Source organism: Manacus vitellinus, unplaced genomic scaffold, assembly GCF_001715985.3.
Source record: "Manacus vitellinus isolate BGI_N305 unplaced genomic scaffold, ASM171598v3 scaffold_24_pilon, whole genome shotgun sequence".
Taxonomy (NCBI): Eukaryota; Metazoa; Chordata; class Aves; order Passeriformes; family Pipridae; genus Manacus; species Manacus vitellinus.
This window is the reverse complement of record NW_021939798.1, coordinates 620,507-632,902: the sequence shown is the minus strand read 5'-3', so window position 1 is coordinate 632,902 and position 12,396 is coordinate 620,507. Positions and strand designations below refer to the sequence as shown.

Below are 12,396 nucleotides of genomic sequence, written 5' to 3'. Positions count from 1 at the left end.
TCCAAATTGATAAATAAATAATGTGCCTTTAATTTAAGAAATACTGTAAGTGCCCTTTTTAAAAGAGAACTCTTGTTTTTATTGGCCTATTATGATACTTTTTTTCAGAATTCTTTAACTGGTAAAAAAACCCCTCTAATGGTACAATATGAACTCTAGTGATATGCCAGCTTCAGACATATCACAAGTAGCTAGAACATAGAGAAAAACCAGCAATATCATGTTTTCTTTCATGCTGAACTAACAGTAATATTCACCTGGGGAGGCCATAAATTATGATAAATTTCTGAGATCCAAATAGCATTCCCAGGAGAGGGAAAGCAAACATTCCTTCCTCTGGGATACCTATTGCCATACCTAGAGGATGACAGCCTCTGGCATTGACACTGTCTACGGGGTTGGGCTGCCTGGCAGCTGCTGAGTGCTGACTGACTCCAGGGGAAACACAGCTCCAAAGTGGCCATAAAGGACTATCCCAGAGAGAAAGTTTAAAATAGATGCAGTGCCTGTGTTCCAACAGAACACACGTCTCAGACTTGCGAACTCCTGCACTAGAGGGGCATCTGCATCTCCTGAGCTGACCATTCCAGTTACACAGTATTTTGAAAATATTTTGTATTAAAAGAAAAAACTTCTTGACAAAGAGGTTGAGGAAGTAAACTCAACAGTTGAATTGACCATGAATTTACCAATGAACCTGCCATAGAACCAGGAAAAGGGCATACACAGAGGTCCTTCATTTCTTTTTCCCAGTTCTACATGTATTAGTTCTCTTGAATTCAGAGTTTTTACACAGATAGGACTGAGGACACCATACACACATCAGGGCACTAATGGGTGAAACTCAGTCTTTGCAGTGCAGTCAAGACACAGCTCTGCTCTGAGACCTTGCACCCTGAGAGTGCACTTCTCAGGGAGCAAGGGCACTTTGAGGGACCAGAGGAACTGATTTTGGAGGGATGCAATGCCTGTGTTGCTCAGCTAAATGTGATGAAGTGAAGTTGGCACTGCATCTTTGGCTGCAGCAGATTTGGGATATGTTTTCTCAGGCCATGGTCCTGATGAAGATGTAAAAAATATCCCCTCCTCCTTTTGACAAGGCATTCACTTCTGTTTTGGGATAAACTCAAATATTTCCAAGTACTTTGTGATAAGCCCATGGAGAGAAAGGTCTGTCCCAGGTAGACTTTAGTAGGGTGAGTAGGACAGGACAGGAGATGTAAGCACTTGTCTCCTCAGGACAGGAGATGTAAGCACTGTTAGAATCTGCAGCTGCTGATCTCTCACATGGGCCACCACTCCTTGGCACGTTGGCTGTGGGTTGTCATGACAATGTAATTGTCATTGTCTTCTGCTGGAGCTGTTCTGCTTTACACAACTGATTTGCCCTTTAGGAAGAGCAGGGATTTGTATCCTCCCCTTGGTATCTAGGATGGATGCAGACAGCAATCAAAGAAATGTTTAGACTGACCACCAAGGAAATCTATCTGCTGATGTTACACGGGAAGCTGTGGTGGAGTCTCTTAAGTGACAGGAGCCTTAGTGGTTGGAAAGACAATTCCCTTGAAAATATTCTACTTGTAGTATAAATATGTCCTGCAGATTAACTATAGCACCGTCTACCTTGGCACCTGGGAGATCTCTCTGCAATTCAATCACTATTTTTACTTCCTCAAATATGTGGCTTCATATGCAAATTTGGCTGAAGTGCAAAAAACATGTAAGTTTGTAACAGTCAGTCAGAGATCAGAACACAGGGAATTGAACTGCATATGTGGATATTTGCTTTCTCTGGGTTAGTCTCAGTCAGTGGAGGATCACAGTAACATTCCATGTGCTCAGAGAACACTTCATGGGTTCAAAAAGTGCTTGGACAAATTCAGCAGTTAAAAATTCACCATGAGCTGTTAAATACCCAGACATTGCATTCTGCCCAGGGACTCCATAAACACAAATTACTGGAAGTTGGGAGAGTCTGGGAGAAGTGCCATTCTATCTGGATGCTCCTTCCTGGCCATCACTTTCAAAGACAGAAAGTTTGGCTACGTGGACCTTTGATCTCACAAGCACAGCCTATTTTAGATTATGATACAGTTTCCTGCAGGGGTTAATACTATGCTTCTTCCTTACTTTCTTTTCATTCCCCTTCCTTCCTCATTTTACAGTTACTTGCTGCTTCAATTACCTTTTTCTGCCCAGCTATCTTCCAGCCTGCCCTTCCCACTCACCTGCTCTGTAACAGGAGCCCCTCAGCTCCTTTGGTGGGGGATTGAAAGGGCATCCCAAGGGTCATCTCCTTGGACTGAATCTCCTACTCCAAGCTTTTCCGCTGTGGCTGTGGACACAGGAGGAGTGTGTGTAATGTGCACCTGTGGTTCGCATTTGAAAGCTGCCCATCCTCTAATCCCACATTATGGGGTTTATTTGCCTCTCATGTTCAGTTAACTCATTCTGAGGACTTCCAAGAATACCAGTCTGTGGAAAGTTCCTTAGGAAACAAATGTAACATTAAAATTACCCCTGGGACAGGAGCATTCACTTTCCTTGACTTGTAGTGAGGGTAAATCACAGCTGCATTAAGATCTGCAGAAATTAATTTCTGAATAGAGCAGAAGGGGCAGGGGACAGCAAGGCCATTACAGCCCCTCCATGGCCAGCCTGTGACATCAGCGTGTCTTCACAGGTGCTCACACTTAGACACGGAAATTTTTGCTTACATTTGCCATGGTAAAGAATGAATGGTCCACACTGCTTTTCAACCTGCAGCTTTTGTCTCATTAGTTATGGTCCTCAGTAGTTTTTCCTAGGAAATCATCTATTGCTTTCAGCAATTCTCTCACCCCGTTCCTTCAGCCACATTTATCATTTAACGTTAGTTCAGTGGCAAATTTCCTAACCAGATGTCACATCAAAATTATGGACTGAGCACATTCTGCACATAATATTGAAAGCATGCACCTTAATGGAGCAACACTGAATTGATAAATAACCTTTTAACATGGAAAATGTACTCTTACCATCTCTGGGGTTCAGTGTCCAGCCACATCCTAGCAGAAGTACAGGGATGAGCAGTGTTGCTACAGAGGGTTGTTTCTGCTTGCCCTGTGCTAACATTCCTGGCAGCTCTCATTTTACACAGAGGCAGCAGAAAAGCTGCTGCAGCAGGGGCTGAGTGTTCCCTGTCAGAACGTCCATCACAGGCTGCAGAGCAAACTGACCTCTCTAGGCAGGCCCTACCCTAACAACAACATGGCCAACAACAGCACTTGAGAGAAAGCCCTGCAAGGATTTGTGATCCTTTTTTTGGCAGTGGGGAAATCATGACCAAGTCAGGAAACTTCAGACTCCTTCCTACATCATTGCACTTTCTGGAAGAATCGTAATGTAGTTCTAACCCACATGATTTTTGTATTTCCCAGGAAAGGGTCTGTCACTAGCCCAGCCTCTGCTGTTTTGGGGTGATGGTGTTGGGGGTTTTTTTACATAAAAAATGCTATATGTTAATGTCCTGATTCTGGAATTGAAATATTGCCATTTATTTTGGGGGGATACTACTCTACTCTGTATGAGTTACAGAGTCTGGCAAGAAAAAACATTAGACCAGAAAGTGATTTTCCATAGCTAGTTCTCACATTGCCATACATGTTTTTAAGGTAGAATCAAGGCACTGAAATAAATAATTTTTTTCTTTCCCTAAAATATAAGGGCACTGATACTAAATACTAATTTCCCAGTAGAAGTGAATTTAGGCAATCTTTGATGAAATCACATCCTTTTCTGAAACATTCCTGCAAATAGTAAGTGATAAGCAGGGGAAGGACTTGGTAATGACTGCCCTTCACTATTCTGGACATAATGCCAAACAGTTTAGCAGACATAGGAAAAGTGAAAGAGATGACACTGGTATCTCAGCATCCTAAAGAGAAAGAGCCTGCAGAAAGAAAAGCAGGAAAAGAAATCAGTACAATTGCTCCTCCAACTGAATAATTTCTTCCCTGCTGCCTGTGCTCTCAGAAATGTGAAGCTGTTGTGAGGTCTCCATATGATTTGGAAAAGACCTCTAACATCATTCCATTCAACCTTTACCCCAGCATTGCCAAGTCTGCCACTAAATCATGTCCCCACACATCTTTTAATCCCTCTAGGATGGGAACTCCACCCCTGCCCTGGGCAGCTGTGCCAGGGCTGGACAACCCTTTCAGGTGAAGAAATTTTCCCCAATATCCAACCTAAACTTCCCCTTGCACAACTTGAGGCCATTCCCTTTCCTCCTGTCCCTTGTTCCCTGGGAGTAGAGCCTGACCCCCACCCCGGCTTCCCCCTCTGTCAGGGAGTTGCAGAGAGTGAGAAGGTCCCCCCTGAGCCTCCTTTTCTCCAGGCTGAGCCCCCCAGTTCCTTCAACCACTCCTGGTGTGCCAGACCCTTCCCAGCTCTGTTCCCTTCCCTGGACACACTCCAGCCCCTCAATGAATTTCTTGCAGTGAGGGGCCCAGAACTGCCACCAGGATTTGAGGTGCAGCCCAGAGATTTTTGCAATATACCTATCTGAGTGTCCACATGACCAGGATTTTTAAATCTGTGGAAGCAAATTCCTCAGGTTAGTTTGCCTACAAATATGAAGATACCTTCTTGAACTTTGCACGTTCTAGCTGGGTTTGCTTTATTTGTTTCTCTCTGGGCAGAAAAGAAGATCAGTGAGACTGAAGAGGAGCACAGAGACTTGCATTCATGCTTCTTTTTCTGGTGTTGCAACTAGACAGGAGGTCCTGATCAGCTTGGTCCAGGGTGGAAGGAGGACCTAAGCAGAAGGCCTGAAGATGGCTGGTTCTGTGCCAATGACATGGAGATACTGGTCTTGGACTTTCTTTCTAACTAGGCAAGTTACAAGGCTGCTCTAAGAAGCAGACCAGAGAGTGAGATTTCCATGGGGCCACAAAGTCAAAAGCTTTGATAGTGCTCCACTTTCACACTTCACCAGTGTTCATGAGTTTCCCTCTTTCTTCCCAGAACTCCTCAGCTCATGCTCACTGAACAAAACGGAAGGGAAATCACATTGTAGGGACTTACAGAAAGTGGGATGGGACCTGTTTTCATCATGCTTGGATGTCATCACATCAGCACTTTGCCCACACCTTATGTCTGTGCAGGACCATCTTTATCCAGGGATTTCTCTGATTCTGCCTCTTCTGACTGTGCTGTGGTTTGCTTCTAGTTCTACTGGACTCCAGGCCCTGAAACAGAAGTGGCAAAATGTCAGTGGCTGGCAGGATTCATTTCTCTCTTTGTTTTGCATGAGGACATTGCTGCCTCTTTCAACAGATTCCTCTTCCCAAGGACAGGTGTCATCTTGGCTGCCCCATGGTTGGAGAGAGGAAGTTGGCTGGTTTTCTATGGCCTAGCTCATGGAACTGTGAGAACTGTGGAGCTAAATCTTCATGAAGTCTGGATCTGGTAATTCAAATTAGAGAGTATTCCTCTGCAAGAGCCTGGAATGCCCAATAGGCCATGTGACAGCAATTTATCACTTCAGTGGGACTGATAATCTCTGTGAATTAAAAAAAATCCAAAGTTGGTGTGTACCCCAGAGCTTTTTACAAGATCCTTATCTGAGTGTCCATATGATCAAGAATTTTAAATCTATGGAATAAAGATCATTTCATTCCATCTCCCCATACCATGGGCAGAGACACCTCCCACTGTCCCAGGTTGCTCCAAGCCCCATCCAACCTGACCTTGAACACTTCCAGGGATGGGGCAGCCACAGCTTCTCTGGGCAACCTGTGCCAGGGCCTCCTCACCCTCACAGGGAAGAATTTCTTTCCAACATCTAATCTAAACCCACTCTCTGTCAGCATGAAGCCCCTTGTCCTGCTGCTCCCTTGTAAATAGTCTCTCTCCATTCTTCTTGCAGGTTCCCTTCAGGTCCTGGAAGGCCCCAGTCAAGTCGTCCCAAAGATTCTCTTCTCCAGACTGAACAATCCCAATTCTCCCATCCTTTCCTCTCAGCAGAGCTGCTCCATTCCTCTGATCCTCTTGGTGCCTTCTCTGGACTCTCTCCAGCAGCTCCATGTCCTCCCTGTGGCATCTGAGCGGGCAGAGGGGCAGAATCCCCCCCTTCCCCTCTGCCCACGCTGTGGGATCAGCCCAGGGCATGGGAGGTTTCTGGGTCTCAGCACACATTTGTCCAGTGCACTCATCACTGCACTGTAGTTCCCTGGATTTCTCCATAAGCCCTTTCAATACCATGGCATTGCATTACTCACTGGGCAGTCCTGTGATATCTAGATGGATTTTTAAGTAGGAGTTTCCACACTATGTTTGGAAACTATAAGTTCTATAAGTTCCCCTAGATTTTTGGACATCTGTATTTGAGGATTAAGAAGAAAAGAAATCTCTGCAATGAGACTACTAACCTGATGACAAGGGTCTGAAATCAGTTTTGTTATGGGAAAAGCACAAAATCCCAGAAGCAAGAGAGGAATAGCTGCAAATGTAGGAATTTTACAAGGAAGAAGGGGAACATGAGCAGAATTATGGAGATAATGTGCACTACTGGAACATGGTCATGGGACTGTTTAGGAGGAAAAGGCAGGGGAAATGAGAAGGATTTATGCTTTATGTCAAAGTGCTCCTTGCTTATGCAATGCTCCATGTGAGGCTGCAGAACATTCTGTCAGAGATAGGAGGAAAATGAGGGATGTTGTGATGGGGTCTGTCATGGACCACCTGACCAAGACAAAGCAGTGGAGGAGGATTTCTACAACTAGTAGAAAGTCACAAGTCTCCTCTGCCTTAGAGAGGTTTTCAGCCATGTGGACATCTGCTGTGAGGCAACAGCACCAGGCAAGTTGTGCCAGAAATTCTTAGGCAGCGCTAATGTCAACATCCCAATGTAAATACTGGCCAGGCAATGCTGAGTGCTGGCAGTAAGGATGAACTAGTGATAAATATGATCCCAGATGGCAGCTTAGGCTGCAGCAAACACAAGATGACTGGATGAAGGATCTAGTGGAAAGCTGGGAAGATAAGCAACAGAATTAGCACTCTAGACTTCGTAAGACTGTAATTCATTGCATTCAGGGAACTGCCAGTTAGCAAACACATGGCAGCAGCTGTGAAAGAGAATGCCAGGAGAGGAGGTTAGAGTTTAAAGGAAGATTATGAAGAGCACAGGAACAAACTATCTTGTTCTGCAGGCGGATTGGGAATTGGATCTTAGCTAAGCAAACTTCTTGCTGAATTAAAACACAAAAGCATGTAAGAGGTGGAGGCAAGGACTGGCAACAAAATAAGGACTATAAAACATTGCTTGAGTGCTTCAAACATTGAACATATCAGTTCTGCATGGATGATGCAGAAGGGAGTTCAGAGAAAATGTGTGTTTGATGCTGAATATGGGTGACCACCTAGTGAGAGATGATTCAAAAAGCACTTGTATGCAGCACCTTTTCTGTGTCAGTCTTCATTGGCAAAATTTGTCCCTCAACGTCAGCATCTTCCAATAGAGTTTGAGAAAGAAAGGGACAATCAAAGTGGGGAAGTCCTTCTTAGTGAAGCTGAACTTTCTAAGAGAAACTGAATTTATTCACATCCATGGGGCTGGGTTGTGACTCATCAAAGGTTGCTGAAGGAATTCACCCACATAATTGCAAGGCTTACGTTTACCATTGGTGAAAAATGATGACTCCCAGGGAAGGTTCCAGATGAGGGGGAAAAGGCTGTTGTTACACCCACCTTTAAAAAAGGCAGGAACCTGTACCAGGGAAGCTGTAAGCTGCTCAGTTGCACTTTACTTATTTGAAAGACAATGTGTCCTCTTGATATTTATCAGGAAAAGTAATCATGTTTGATCAACCTGTTTGGCTTCTATGATGAAGCGACTGCTACCCTTTATTAGTTCTTTTCTGATAATTGGCAGGCTTTTGCCCGGGTAATTTTTAATGGTATCATTAAGTGGTCTTTAGTCTACTAAAACTGAACTGCTGTCCTTTGATTCCTTATTTCTACACAATCATATTGAATTTTTGGGGTTATTTTAACCCTTCAAAGGATGCTGTATTATGTGTATTGTCATAGATCAATTCTTAAACAGCTTTATTTTCAGCTATGTCCACAGCTGTATTCGAACCAGGTAAGTCAACACTGCTTTTCTTTTACACCCTAATTAGTGATTTCATGCAGCACTCACTGACAGTGAGTACTAGAACCCAAAATATCATTTGCCTATTCTGTGTGGAGTAGTTGGAGGCTCCTCTGTGTGTTACATTAGTTGCTTTAGCAGTCTAGTAGCCCCTTTTATTTGCAAGTGTTATTTCTGTCCTGACAGCTTAGCTGCTAAGAAAGGAGGAGCCACTTGGTGAAGGGCCTGAAGCAGCAAACTTGAGGAACCTGAATTCCCTGAACAGCATGAGCATGGAGAAATTTTTACACAAGACTTCAGTACTGGACATGGCAAGAAAGGAATTCAGCTCCATAATTTCCACCTCTCTTGAGTGCAGCCTGTTTGGTAGGAGGCTACTGTTCAACCAAAAGAGACAAGGCTATGGTCAGTATATGTTCCTGAGTGACTTGTCTTTCTCCAAGGATCTGTGAGTGGCAGCTGAAGATACAGAGAAATTTGGCAGGTCCCTATTCCTGTATGAAGAATTATTTTGTGAAGGTTACATGATAAATCAGATGCTACATGCTGTCCACATTACTGTATTAACTAGGCAAGAATTCAAAATTTCCACATCAGTCCTCTGGTGTGGGCAACTGGGCAACTCTTCTTCCTAATCCATGTGAAAAGATGAACCTTCTGAGATATTCAACTGTCCCCATAACTTGTGTGGTGTTCTCAGGGCTGAGCTCTGGGTTTGGCTTCCAATCTGAGGTCCAAAATGTGCCAGAGGGTCTCCTACAGCACAGGAAATCACTTGATGCTGTATATTGCACTGGATCACTGACACTGGTTTTCTGCCCTCTTTGCTGTGATATTCACTGAGATATTTTAATGATTGAAATGCAAATGACCAGAAGACAAGTGTGTTTAGACCCGGAGAATCTGAAGAAGTTTAGGGGATTAGTGTAGATCAAGTGTGGATGTGGCACTTGGGGACAAGGTTCAGGGTGGACTTGGCCGTGCTGGACTAATGGTTGGACTGCCCTTTTCCAACCTAAACAGTTCTTTGATTCTATGATTCTGTGATTACACCCTTTCCTAAAACTAGACCAGTACTAGATCAGTTAGTTGCTTGCACTCTTTATCCCACACCATCAACATTACACAAGAATTCCTGCAACTTCCTACTGCCTCTACTGCTCTGGTACAGACAGTCTTGTGTTGTTGGGTGTTTCTGGGACTGTGAATGTGTAAATACACTTATTTTGATGGCACGGCACTGCAAGACTGAGGATTTATCAGAATGTATAGTAGCTGGAACTGTATGTTGAGGTGATGAGTGTGATTGTGTGCACGAGCATGGCAGGGAAAGGCATGTTGGTTTTGGGGGAGTTGCACATAGAGAGGGGATATGGGAACTACTGGAACTTCATATTTGACTGAGGAAACTCATTATTTATGCAGACAATAAAGGGAGAAAGCAAGCATCAATTTCAAGTAAAAAATGAAAGACAGTCAACAGTGAGAGAGAGCAAAGTTTCTTGAGGAATCACTTTTTAAATGAAATTTGCGTAAATACATATATTATCTATGCACGTACAAGTATATGTTTTGTTTTGATGTGGTAGTGTATACTCCCTTCCTCCTCAGGGCTGATCTACAATCTCAGGGATTCCCATAAAGCCTTGATGTTTGTGTACTGAGTGTCCCTTGACTCTATCAAGAAGCCTTGCATGGCAAAGGTGGGAGCACCACTGTCCATATCAGGAATTCCTGTTGCCTGGCTAAGGTGAAGGATGAGAGAGGGAATAATCAATCACCTGCTTAAAGCCTTGGAACTTTCCCTACCTGAATTGTAACCCAAGTGGAATGGTACCATTGTTGCTGGAGTTTTGGTAACTCCAGTAGAATTGTTACTAGAGTTTTGGAAGCTCCAGTAATTCCTGACCTGGATTGTGGTCAGGATGGAAATTTATGGATGACTAAACCCAAACATCTTGAAGCCCTTTAAACAGTGGTCACAGTGGTCCTAAGTGAGGCCCTTTGGGCTCTCCTGGACTGCAGCATCTCCCTCTGACTGGGGCCTCTCAGAGCTCACAAACTCTCAAGTTTGTGAAAATTGGAGGCCTGATTTTCAAAAAATTCTCGAAAGCTGATGACATGGCTGTCAGAGACTGAAACAGTTAATGACTTATACATTCTAAGATCACCAAAAGACTTTTGCAAACTGAAAAGCAGCAGTTTCTCACCCAGCAAAGCCCACTTCTCCCTGAATACTGCCAAGGGGCCTTTAGATTAGATAAGTGGATGCCATTGTCCAGCTATCGGGGTGCAGATGCCTGCCTGAGGCTGCAAACTGTATTTCCAGATAAGAGAAGAGGCTAAGAAGAGGCAAGTCCTGTAAGGTGGGAGAACCTTTTCTCATGCCAGTGTCCTCCCTTTACATGATAACTGCACATCCAGCCTGGGCTATGCATCTCAAATGTTGGACCACAATGGGCCATGATTGATGCTGACACAGTGGGCAGCTGCAGCTCTCTTAGGAGATGTCAGAGACTCAGTGACATGTCCCATGGCACCATCCATTGTAAAAGTCCCCACCCCGGGGAGGTACAAGGTCTTCCCACCTGAGCTAGAAGTGTATAATAACTCATAACATCTTTGAGTTTTGGGGGGTCTTCCCCCACCCCCAACAGATCAAGACCACCACTTCGACCAACAGACATGGAAGCTGCAACTACCAAGTTTCATTGTTGGATCCAGTGGGTGGTGACTATGTATATCTTTCCACCTTTATGCTTTCTTTCCCTTTCTTTCCCTTATGCATTTCCTTAAGTGTTATCTTTCTGCTTTAATAGTGCTATATTGCTATGCTCTAATGTTGCAATATTGCTATAAATTATTGCTATAGATAACACCCAGAACAGCAAAATAGCTATTTACTTTTGAAACAAAATGGTTCTAAAATAAACCCTACATATATATGTTTACAAACACCAATTATTCAGTGTTATTTCACTCTAATCCACCCCAAGGGATTTATTAACAAGAACCTGGGTTACCCTCCCCTTCTGGAGTGGGTCATAACGCTGACCTGGACCGATATACTCCACACCTCAAGGTCAACCTTCCTGCAAGTGTAGTTTGAATGTTGCCATCTGGGATTTATAACGAAGTCACTGTTGTAATTGTAGTAAATCCTATTGAATCACTTTATAAATGTTAAATTAGTCAATGAGTAAGTGCTGCTAAAACCCTCTAGACATAAACTGTTGACCAGGTCTGGTATTAAGATTGGATTCAGCTGCACCTGGATTCCATCAGGAGTTTAGAAAGCAAGGGAGCCCTTTGTGAGCCTCATGATTCACTTGAAGGATCTTTCTTACCATTTTACCTTTATCCTTTGCATTTCCAGTTGTTGTGTAAATCATTTGAAAGTGATTCTTAGAATGATTTCCCTTGATCTTTGTAGGAAGTAATAGAGCAAACCTTGCCATCAAACTTTGCTGTGCTTTTGCAAATTTATATTGAACTCCCTTTTACTAATGCCTTTGATGGTAATCCTTTAAGCCATCTTTGTTGATGATTCTATAAGCAATCCTAACCACTCCTTTGCAACATTTGATTCCTCAAAAGTCAGCTAAAGAATCTATTAAAGAGCTCCATTTCAAAGTAGGATCTCCCATTACTTGGATTCAGACTTCCAACTCACTGTATTTCAAACCCTTCCAGCTAATACATTTTTACTTCCTGCTTTTTAGAAAATACCACTGAAAAGTGCCTCCTAACACCAATTATTTGCTGGGTTTTGACATACTTTCCCTGTTCCTCTCAATGCATGTGTTTCTAAAGCATCACAGATGTTCTCATCACCATTACATGACTGAAAAACATACCAAGGAAGCTACCACAGGTCAAGGAGCAAATCACTGAGAAAGGCAGCAATAGAACCATGCAAGTTCTCTAAGTGCCGTGAGTAGTCCAGATTCTCTCCTTAACACTCTTGACAAATTATTTATAGACGTATTCACGTAGTCAGTAAGATATAAAAATGTTCTAATTATATCATTCAAATCAAGGCACAATTATGCCCTTAGTTTGCCAGACAATGCTTTGCCAAAAAAGGTTTGCCAGAAATGTTTTGACCGAAAAAAGGGGGACCATGTAGAGCATCTGCAGACAAGACGCTATAAAATCTCCAGAGACACATCTAGCCTGTCTCCACAGAGGGCTTCAAGGTAAGTGCATGCATTTTGTGAGCTTGAAGAAAGGAAAATATCCTTAAAAAATTCTGT

At 43.3% G+C, this 12,396-nt stretch overlaps 2 long non-coding RNA genes across 10 annotated transcripts in view; one reads left to right on the top strand and one right to left on the bottom strand.

The window, feature by feature from the left end:
- Positions 1-12,396, bottom strand: part of LOC108639774 — a 53,729-nt gene that overhangs the window by 16,090 nt on the left and 25,243 nt on the right. For 7 of the 9 annotated variants that reach the window (XR_003915819.1, XR_003915816.1, XR_003915822.1 and 4 more), the window contains 3 exons: positions 5,068-5,231; positions 4,542-4,576; positions 3,018-3,931 (listed from right to left, as the gene is read on the bottom strand). This is a non-coding gene — a long non-coding RNA (uncharacterized LOC108639774). The remainder of the gene's footprint in view (positions 1-3,017; positions 3,932-4,541; positions 4,577-5,067; positions 5,232-12,396) is intronic. The other 2 variants (XR_003915817.1, XR_003915818.1) reach the window with 2 other exon arrangements.
- Positions 5,161-5,994, top strand: LOC115307495. The gene is made up of 3 exons (XR_003915825.1): positions 5,161-5,252; positions 5,340-5,451; positions 5,912-5,994. It is a non-coding gene; the product is annotated as an uncharacterized LOC115307495 (long non-coding RNA).